The following is an 11716-nucleotide window of genomic DNA, read 5'->3' on the forward strand; positions in this document are numbered from 1 at the left end:
TTTGTTATTGGACCATCAAATTTGCATGATATAGAGAACTTGTCTATATCAAATCGCGTCCCGCTGCGATATCGCTTCACCTCCGCGCTGTCAAGCGCGATATCGCCCCCATTCAAAGTCAATGAGAGCGGAGCGGAATTACTCTGTGTGGGTACGGGCCGTAAAGTGTGGCTGTCTAAGGATTGTGCACAGGTGCATGACCAAAATGGGTTTTCACCTGCCACATCCTTGTTCCTTGACAGAAGCTACTTGACCATGACCAATAGCTGGCTTGCCACAACCCTGGTAAGAACTGAACTTAATAATAATAATATAATAATAATGGAACTCAGCCCACCTGGATAATTTAACTGTAAATAAACAAAATATAACAGAACAGGTGTGACATTGCAATTTACAAGTAAAGACAATATGCAGACTATTTTTATATTTAGGTAAATAGTGTAGGTTTTAGAATTTGAACAATAAATACTTAACCTCATCACGCCATTCGGCGCATAGGGCAGCAACAAAGTCTCTCCACTTCGATTTGTTGGTAGCCAACTTCTCGATGGTCCCCCAGCTTTGATGGTACTGCTGGAGCTCCTTCTCGATGGTCCGTCGCCATGTCATTTTTGGCCTCCCTTTCTTCCTTTTGCCTTCTGGGGTCCAGTGTAGTGCGACTCTTGAATTGCGTTGGGTTCCATTCTGATTACATGGCCGATCCAGGTCCATCTGCGCTTCTTGAAGATGTATTGCATATTTTCTTGTTGGGTGATGTTGAGGAGGTTATTGTTGGAGATGGCTTTGGGCCAGTAGATGCGTAGGATTTTCCGCAGGGATGATGTATGAAAGGTGGAGAGTTTGTGCAGGTCGCCTTCAGTTGTTTTCCAGCATTCTCCCTTTGGATTTTTATCACAGCTAGAGCAAGGTCCAGCTGTATTTTTACTTTTCTATTTATTATTCAACTGGTCAGTTGGTTTTCCAGTTGAACAATAAATAGACAAGTAACTTAAAAATCAAACTGGACCTTGCTCTAGCTGTGATAAAAATCCAGATGGCACAATGATTGGTAATAATAATTTTGGTGTGCATCTGTTGAACTTTTATTAATTTTTGTACGGCACCAGAGCAACATTCTTCATCATGTGGAGCTACTTGAAATGCCCCAATTTATTGTTTTGGTTTCATGGGTTTGTTTTGTTTAACTGTACCATTACCAAACTAAGAAGAAAGAAAAGAAATGTGGAAACTGGCATTTAAAATATACTTGTTTGCCTTATTTATTTTTCCCTTTGTACCATAATCGATTGCTGATCATTATATCAGATATGGTGCATTCTGAGCCATTATAATGATTTTGGCTTTACCCAGCATGGACCGATCATCTTTCACATTACAGTAGCCTAGTGTTTAAAGATATCTGAACCCTTTGTTAAGGCAGGAATGCCCCGGGTCGACGTCCCCTCTCATATGATGGAATGAAGGAAGTAGCATTAAGGGCGTTCATGACAGCGTCTTTCCTGCGAGGTTGAAAATTTGCTAGGCAGCGAGCATGCTCAGTGTGTCCGCGTGAAGCATCCTGGTTAGAATTTGCCGTTCACGATGCAGTTGAAGGGAGTGACCTCTGCGCGGCAGTCGTGTCACATGGCGTTGAACCATCGCGGGAACAAAAGTTTTGTCAAGCAGCTACGCAGTAGCAGAAACCAACTGCCGGGCAAGAAGACCTCCTCCATGATGTGAGGAATCTGCCGTGATTGGTGTTCATAGCTCATGTGATTCATGTGTGTGTAGTTGAACGTGCTTCATTTTCTACATGCTCAAATGCATTTCATGCTCAAATGCAGCATACTCAGAGTGGTATCATCCATATGTATGGTCGCACAACCCACTTACAACAGTAAAAAAGAGAAACAAACCACCCTGTCGTCAGATGCTCCATCTTCGCCACGTTAGATGTGTATGCCCTTGGTTACAAATTGAGTACTATTGCGCGGGCTGCCTGCCCGACGGTTAGAGTAGTGGTTGCGCGCCTGACTTCCAATCGTGAGGTCCCCGGTTCGAAACTGCATCGAAACACAGGAAGTCTTTACTTGCTGATGGTTAATGTGGAAACAGACCCGTTGCGAGAGACTTATCTTGTCTTTGATGTATGAAAGTGCACGAAACAGAGTGGCCTTTGTGGTTGGCGCGCCATGGTAAAGCTACATATTGAACACCTGGGTTCATTCCTCGCAGGATGGGTTGGCGCTGTTAAGTAATTTTAAAACGGTCCTATCCTATCTGAATGACGACTTTGGTCCCAAAACACAAAATGAATAGCCTAAAGTGAGTACTAATTAACTGAATTATTACATGGAAGTGAAGCCAAATCATCACAAATTTAACTAAGACTTGTACTATGATTCACTGAGTGGTAACCTGTATCTCTACCACAAGACCACCCGATTTCTCTCTGATACGCAGCGAGAGTCTCGCATTTCACAAGCATGTGCCGACGATGGTATGCGAGTCATGGAATTAGCGCCATGATTATTTAATTCCACGAGAGGGCGCCCTGGTACACCCGCTGTCAAAATAGGTAGATCCACCCACAGACCTATAGATCCACCTTCTTTGCCGCTGTTGAAATCTCGTCGTCCTGATGTGTCCAGCTTGGTTGCGACGCAGTTATCCCCTCCTTTTTATGACCAAGCAAATCACGTTTTGATCAAATCTTTTGCTGCGTGGTTGCAAACGAGCCTATTATAATGACATGGTGTCTCCACATAACAATGGGGCACCCAAGTCACGCCCTTCTACTTCCGATCTATGGGGCTGGAGCTCTCAAAATTTTGAATTGGAGTTAACGGAGCGAGTCAAGCTAAATCCTCATCCCGTTTGGCATGTGCTCCGGATTTCACATATGATGACAGTGAATTTGAAAGGTTTGGATTTGCATCGTAAGACCACTCATTTTCGACACGCAAGAAACGTTATTTTAGCTTTTGTGCAAAACTGTGTTAGAGACTACACGTGCGCCTCGCATATCTGACGTGAACCGAGGCACAGCCAACCCTACCGCTGCACTGCGGCTTAAGTGGCTGCACGTCGGACATGTGACGTCTGTTGTGTAGTCCAAATAATTGTATATTTTTGCACGCACACAACTCAAAAATCGCTTGCCAAGTGAAGTCAACAGGCACACCATTGGTTGTTATTAATTCTGAGGCACAGCATATGTGTGATCGACGGGGAAATGCGAGGTGGATCGGAAAATAGCTTTGATCAGTCCATTACAGCCCAGTCAAAAGTTTTTACGTTGCCAGCCCCATAAGCCGCCCGGAAGGGGTGGAGACTTAGGTGCCCCATACACGGTTGTCATTTCAGCTCTTTTTCTGCTGCATCCACAGATATAATCTCTACGGAATCATGTTCCTCATTCTTCTTCTCTCAGGTTAGTGTCACGCATGATGTCTTAACTTTCTAGATGTAGTTCCCGTGTCCTTGATTGCACTGATAGAAAAAAAAAAAAATTAAACTTTAACAATGAATTTCAAATTATACAGATTATTACAGATTTTAGTGCACAGAAATGACACTGATATGGATCGACATGAATTGACATGCTGACATACTGAGATTTCTATATAAACATGGCTTAAAACATTTACACACAAAAATCTGCAAGTGGGTGAGCTGCAATTATCTGGCCTTGCCAATCATGTTCCTCGTTCTTCTCTCAGGTTAGTGACGCATGATGTCTTAACTTTAGATGTAGTTCCCGTTTCCTTGATTGCACTGATAGAAACATTTAAAAAACCCAAATTTTTTAAAACTTTAATAATGAATTTCAAATTATACAGATTATTACAGATTTTAGTGTACACAAATGACACTGATATGGATCGACATGAATTGACATGCTGACATACTGACATGCTATCCTGGTGAACCAGTAGCCGGGCGTCAACACATAGCTTCTGGTTCACCAGGAAACTGACATGCTGAGATTTCTATATAAACATGGCTTAAAATGTTTACACACAAAAATCTGCAAGTGGGTGTGCTGCCATTATCTGGCCTTGCCATGTAAGCTCCAGTCAATATGTTTCCTTCCACATTACACCTGAGCGGATGTTCCAGGAGGGCTTTCGTCTTGTTACCACCAATCAGCGAATGAGTAATTGTTTTTTTTTCTCAATGTCATGACCAAATGTTAGTGATTGGGTAAAATAAGTGGTAGTGGATTGGGTAAAATAAGACTAGTTCTTCTCTCCCTCCAGTAAATGCTTCTCATTTCAGCCATTCTACACCAAACCTGTCTCTTGCCAGATGAACATGGTTCCACCTTGCTTGCGAAGCTGAGCGGAAGCATGTAGATCTGACGAGAGCCAGGTTATTCCAGACCCTTTGAGGCCCCTTAACCCATTGATGCTGGATGCGGCATACAGAGGTGGACTTTCCATTTGGCCAACCTAGGCAATTGCCTTGGGCCTCGATCAAACCTGTCCTGCTTAGGGGCCCCAACTATCACACTGTCACCACAACAGTTGTGGTAAACACTGAAAAAGTAGGCAAAGTAATCAAAGATACATATGAGACGACACTAGGGTGACCACCTGCTAATAAGTCCAAGGTGGGACAAGGGGTATGCTTCGGAGGGACAATGTGGGACAGACCCTGACGTGCGCGCGCACTTACCCCCCCTCCTCCCACACACACACACACACACACATTTGCCTTTCATACCACCTTATATATATTTTTATTATTATTATTATTATTATTTATTTTATTTTTTCATAGTGATGTATCTCCCTAAATCTTGGGCCTTATATGCCACAAGGCCTATTAACCTAAACATTGCGGATATGGTCATTATGATATCATGCAACCAATGTTCAGTTTTTCCTTTCTAAATAGGCCTACTGCAAATATAAAGTAGACTATAGATCAATTTCAGTGTCAATGTCAGTGCTTAACCCCCATAGCCCTAATAAATATTTGAATCAATAAATAAATGGGCAACATTTACACAATTTAGACATTGTCAGCAGACGTCTCCTTTGAAACAATAAGTGAACATAATTTCAATCTTTTGAAAATAGGCTACCGGCTACACCTTGTGCATCTGTGCAGTTTTGCCAAATTGGTAGCTCATGAGGACCCATAGGGTACTTTGTAGGCCTACACCTTTTACAATAATAGCCTCATTTAGCAAGCTACATCATCACAGCATTTGGGGAAACACTTCAACATTTGGATAGAGTAGAGAGTAGTAGAGTAGAGTGCTTTATTGTCACTATATAAATACAGTGAGATTACTTAGCTGGCAATTTCTGCTCTTATCTACTGTATATTAGGCTACTTTACAAATGTCAGGAGGGTTCATAATGGATGCAGGGTGGCACCTAGTTGAAATATCTAGTCCTTTACCTTCGCCAAGGAGGTTATGTTTTCGGTCGCGTTGTCTGTCTGTTTGTTTGTGTGACAACATGGTGCGACGTACCATGTAATAGTCAGGTGGACAAGTTTGTGTGCTATGGTTAGTATTCAATCAAATCGACCAAAAAATAAAGTAGAACAGAATAAAATGGCAGAAAAGTGGGCGAAAATTATTGAACATACATTAGACTGCTCAGGTGATCTTCAAACACAGTCACCACAGAAAATGGCAACAGTAAAATAAACAGTAAAGGAGGGGATGGTAGCCTGGCGATGCCATCCTCCGTACTTCCACCCAAAAAAATTGGCTCCGTAGTCTGGCCCAACCCTCCTAGTTCGGTTCTCTCATGGTTCTGCCAATCAGCAAACAGTTGAAAGTGGCGACGCAGAACTCACCTGCAGAGTCTGTTACTGATTGGTTAAGGTAACACTATTCACACTTTTGTCTTGTTATTTGTATGCTTTGGCAACCCTGTGTCATAACAGTCATGCTTGTAGGGGTGGGGTGGGGGGGGGGGGATTTCAAAGGGGTTAGGCCCATGGAGCTAGGGAGGGGTGGAGGTAGAGTTATGTCCTTATTACATTAAAGACTCGTGTATTGGTGGGGGGTGGAGGAGGGTGGGGGGGTGGGTGAATATGCCTTTCAGATGATTTTGTCCTGGGCCCGGCAAAAGCTGTCAGCGGGCCTGGGGACATAGTAAATTAACGCATCCAACCAATCAAGAGACAGTTTTTGAAAATTGAAGGTAAAAAACTAACAGAATGTTCTCTGCTTCATGTCACAGGACCAGGTGACACCTACAGTACATGCTGGTCAACACAGCAAAGACCTGGACTGAGGCCCAAGCCTTCTGCAGGGCCACTTACGCAGACCTGGCAACGGCACAGAGCGCCGCCCCAAAACTAAAAAGTGTTCATGGCGGTGAATGGAGAGGTCGTGCACATCTACAGGGCCAGGACATGGTCGGACGGAAGTGATTCCTCTTTCAGACACAGGATCTCAGGCCAGCCAGATGGGATCGAGCACTGCGCTGCTCTGCCCTTCAGCGACTCTGCCCAGTAGATAGACAACTCGTGATCAAACACCAAGCTCTAATTCTGCTATGCAGGTAAGCACCATTCCATGTTAATCTCTCTACGTGGGCCTGAATGTCTGATTTCACCTATTGATGCCTTGTGTTTTGTGCTGCATGCATGTCCATTCACAAATTTGAGCTTTTGATGAACATTTACTAAGTTAAAGGGACAGTTTGGTCAATTTCAACATGCAGTTGTATTGCTCACGCTACCCTTGACTTGTCAGTACCTGGTGATGCCACATTTTTCGGCTCAGCCCTTTCCGAGATATGAGCAATTCTAATGGGGGCAGCGTTTGTTTACATTTTTAAGAAATGAAACATAGGCCAACTCCAAATATTTTCCCAAAAGGTACTGCTGTTTGCTAGTTGTCTGCTGATGTTTTATAACCTTTTGGATGTTTTTGGGAATAAATAAAAATGTTTTTTTGAAATGTAAACAAAGAGCTGCCCCCATTACAATGACCAGGATCTCGGAAACGGCTGAAGAAGAAGAAAAAAAATCTCAGGCACTGACAAGTCCAGGGTAGTGTGAGCATTACAACTGCATGTTGAAATTGACCAAACTGTCCCTTTAATACCTTATTTACTGGTGTGACGTAAGTACGGTACATTTTGGAGCCAAAACTATCTGTGTCTGTAAAATCTACCTATTTATAAATGGACATTATCCAAGTCATGATGGGTACTTAGAAACTGATGGTGGAATGGTGTGAATGTCAATGAAAAATATAGCACTTTTCAACACCCATTTTTCAACTGTGTTAGATTCACACAAATTTCACACAAATGTCACATTGTCATTTACCAAGCTCAGTATACGTATACAAATACAACACAGTTCATGTGTACATTGTGCACAATTTGTCAAATAATCTAGGGAAAACATCTATAAACTCTTCACACATTCAAATGCAGTGGTGGACGAAGTACACCAGTTATGTACTTGAGTAAAAGTACAGTTACCTTGCATTGAAAACTACTCAAGTAAAAGTGAAAGTATTCACCTCACTTTTTTACTTGAGTAGAAGTACAAAAGTATCTGCCGTCAAAAATACTTAAGTACTAAAAGTAAAAAGTAAAAACTAAAAAAATGAAGTCTTTGGTGCAATTTTAATATTTAAGTGTTGTAGGCCTAGTTTGGTCATATCTAATTAAATATCCTCTGATTTGCATAGCCTATACCAACATGTTAGAACTAGGCCATAACAGAAACACTGTGGAGAAAGTCCATGGATGTTATAGCATCAGAAGTTCATTTTCACCTCTCTAACCATTTACTACTGACCCTAACATGCCCAAAATAACACATGAAAGGGTCTTTAATATTAAGAATGATTAGGCTGAAATTGATTATATGCCTATTAGAACAACTACTACAATACCCCCACCCCAGCCGTAGGCCTACAGTCCAGTATAGGCCTACTTATTTGTGACAGCAAGGAGTTAGAGTAGTAGCCAATAAAGTGCTTTATGTTTAATTTTTGTTATAATTATGGTTTTGGTAGACCTCTTCTTCTTCTTCTTCTTCTTCTTCTTATTATTATTATTATTATTATTATTATTATTATTATTATTATTATGTAGTGTTTGGTTATGTTAAGGTTGGCTTAGGCCTATGTATGGACAAACAGACTTCTTGCGATTCTAAGCTACCTTTAAAGATAGGAACATCTTCATATACTTGTAATGGTCTCTATTTGCTAGATGCCAATGATTTGCAATAGCCTACTTGATACAACTTAGTTGGAACACTTATCTGTCTGATCATGAAAAAGCCTTTTGTGCTTATGCACATCACTAGGCCAATATTTAGCCAAAGTCCACTTTTTTTTCTCTTTTTTTAAAAAACTTTCTTACTCTTGTTTTTTACAACCTCACTTTGGTGGTATTGCCAGTGCTTTTCATATCCACTGTAGCCTACTGACCTGACTTAAGGGAAAGGATACATGTTGCAAGGACACATGTTGCATGTAGCCTCACTTTGCAACATATGGTGGGCCTGGCAATCCTCATGTAAAGATACAAACCCTTTACACAAGCCTCTTTTCCATAAAGTTGAAGCAAATCATTTTTTTGGTGACAGGGGAGTCTATTAGACAAGTAATTGATATCCCAAACTACTTCAGAAAATACTGCAATGTATTGAGGGGAAAGAATGCTATCACGGAGTTGTGCGCCTGGACCTGCATGGTTTGGAATAAGCAGCATGTTTAGGCATCCTGTGTAGCCTACTTGACTCAAGAAATCAACACGGCAACGCGGCAATTATGTGACTCTATTGTAAGACATAACACAGATATAGCACAGTAAGTCAAATAAGCAGTAGGGCCAACATTAAGTATCAATTCGCTGATTATTCAGTTCAAACGCGAAACCTATCTGACACATTTCGTCTTTGTCGGGCGAGTGCAGCCTACGAGCTAAACCTCTCCCCCCTCACACAACGAATACGACGCTACACTCTAACAACGTTATTGTCGCCTGCTTTATTGTTTTGCTGTGCTTTCCGCGTGTTACTACAAAGTAGGCCTACCGTTTCTTCTTATTTCAATTCGTCTCGCAAGGCGCAACAGTGGACACATCAGTGGTCTTGCTCTGCTCGCTTTCCTTCTGAAACTAATTCTGTAGGCCTACAGTAGAGCTTGTTGTCACGTGACACATTACAACCAATCACAATGGTGAATCTCTGAGTCTGCCAATCGGATTCAGTTTCACTTTCTTCACACAAGCGTGAAATCTCAGATTTCATTTGACCAGGGCATTAAAAATGAATTAATTCACCTGCCGTGTATCGCCTTTAAAAAAAAAAAGGAACGAGTAAGGAACGAGTGTTTCTGTAAATGTAACGGAGTGAAAGTACTAAATTTCGCTTTGAAATGTAGTGAAGTAAAAGTATAAAGTCTTACCAAATAAAAATACTTGAGTAAAGTATGAAAGTATGGAAATGTTACTTAAGTACAGTAACGAATTACATTTACTTCGTTACTGTCCACCACGGTTCAAATGTAGAACAATTTCTCCATTCTGAGCCCCTGAATTCAAAAACTTGCCATCCACAGCTACTGGGGAGCCCTAGGGGGGGCATTCAGAAGGACACAACTGAGTGTGGGCGGGGCTTAGTCACCATAGGGGGGCATTAGTCTATTTTATTTTTCAATACTAAGGGGGCATTGGCAGGCTTAAGCCGGGCATACACTGTGCGATATTTTCACTCGTGGGTCTTACGCCTAGTACCGACTAGGAAACTGCCAGGCGGGATCCGCGACGCGCAATATCGCGCTGGGGGTGTGGTCACGGATACTCCCATTAGATTCTCCCCGGGGCTAACTACGCTGCTCACCCGACTTTCGAGCCTCGCGGCGCGGGGTGTGTCTCGCAGCTGACACCGGGTAGACCGAGCGAGAAAACAAACGGCAAACGGTCGTTTGCACACATTACTCACTCAATATCACAACACAGTGTGTACATGGCTTAAATATGATTGTGTTTTGGTCCTAGGTAACATTTAAGCCCCGTTATATCATTCTAGAAGTACAGAAGTAGTCTAATATAAGCTTGTAGCTGCCTGGTTCTGGTGAAATGCTAACGTTAGCTTACCCGGTTAGCTCAAAACATTGAGTGATCAAATGGCAATGTGGAGTAACCTATTTGTGTTACATAAGTTCGTGGTGCATTTTTACATCAATCCGTGGTAGTCGTGACATTTATAAGCATTTAGGGTCTTTATATTAAGCCAAAACGTGATGTTGGAAATCACAGAAATCGCTGCCATGTTTTTCAATTTTTTTGTAACTCCCTCCCTTGCTACCCATACGCCTATCTGATTGGTTATTGGACCATCAAACATGCGCACCTGAGGAGGAGATGAGGTCGCGCTCAACAGCGAGTCGCACGGCCCTATTCATTTGTGCATGTGAAGTGTAAAATCAGGTTGTAGCACTGCTTTAACTGTGCGATTTACGCACGAGCCATGACCAGAATGGGGCACCTAAGTCACGCCCTTCTACTTCCGATACATGGGGCAGGAGCTCGCAAAATTTTGAATGCGAGTCAATGGAGCGAGTCAAGCTAAATCCTCATCCCGTTTGGCATGTGCTCCGGATTTCACATATGATGACAGTGAATTTGAAAGGTTTGGATTTGTGTCGTAAGACCACTCATTTTCGGCACGCAAGAAACGTTATTTTAGCTTTTGTGCAAAACTGTGTTGGAGACTACACTTGCGCCTCGCATATCTGACGTGAACCGAGGCACAGCCAACCCTACCGCTGCAGCGTGGCTTAAGTGGCTGCACGTCGGACATGCGACGTCTGTTGTGTAGTCCAAATAATTACATATTTTTGCACACTCACAACTCAAAAATCGCTTGCCAAGTGAAGTCAACAAGCACACCATTGGTTGTTATTAATTCTGAGGCACAGCATATGTGTGATCGACGGGGAAATGCGAGGTGGGTCGGAAAATAGCTTTGATCAGTCCATTACAGCCCAGTCAAAAGTTTTTCCGTTGCCAGCCCCAGAAGCCGCCCGGAAGGGGTGGAGACTTAGGTGCCCCATTTCAAACCGTTTTGATTTTCTTGCGACCCTGCGATTGCACGATCGTGAGGCGAAATCGCTTGTCGTTACCCCATGTACACTGCACAATGCGAGACTCACGATTGAGCAAGAAATCGGCCAGACTCTGAAAAAGTCGTGCGAGTGCCAAATCGGTGCAAAAGTCGCACAGTGTAAGCCCAGCTTTATGATGAGGCCAGGGGGCGTTGGGAGGCTTATGAGGAGGTCAAGGTGGCGTTTGTTCAAAAAAGGTTGAGAACCATTAGCATTAGCGCTTGTACTAAGCTATTCGGGATCACTCTGTAACTCGGCCAATGTTTGTCCAAGGTAGAAAAAACTTCGGCTGGGCTACTTGATTTTTGGCACGGTTCAAATGGCCCTAGGGTGAATCTACTCCGAACCATCACTTTAAGCATCTCCAAGAAAAGAATGTTCAAATAGACCTATCTACACCTGTCATCACTTGCATAGCTCTTTGCTTGATAGTGATATGCCTTAGTTTATCTGTTGACACAGGTATGTTCCATGAGGGTCAGGTTCATAGGGAAGCGACTTGTCATCTTCCTTGTCCTCTGGTTACACCAGTGATGAGGCCTTTGGTGTCCTCATTTCAATAAAGCAGCAAAGCAGGTAGGTTCTGAGTTTTCTTTTAAAGACACCAAGTCAGTGTTTCACATC

Source organism: Engraulis encrasicolus, chromosome 12 (assembly GCF_034702125.1).
Source record: "Engraulis encrasicolus isolate BLACKSEA-1 chromosome 12, IST_EnEncr_1.0, whole genome shotgun sequence".
NCBI lineage: Eukaryota > Metazoa > Chordata > Actinopteri > Clupeiformes > Engraulidae > Engraulis > Engraulis encrasicolus.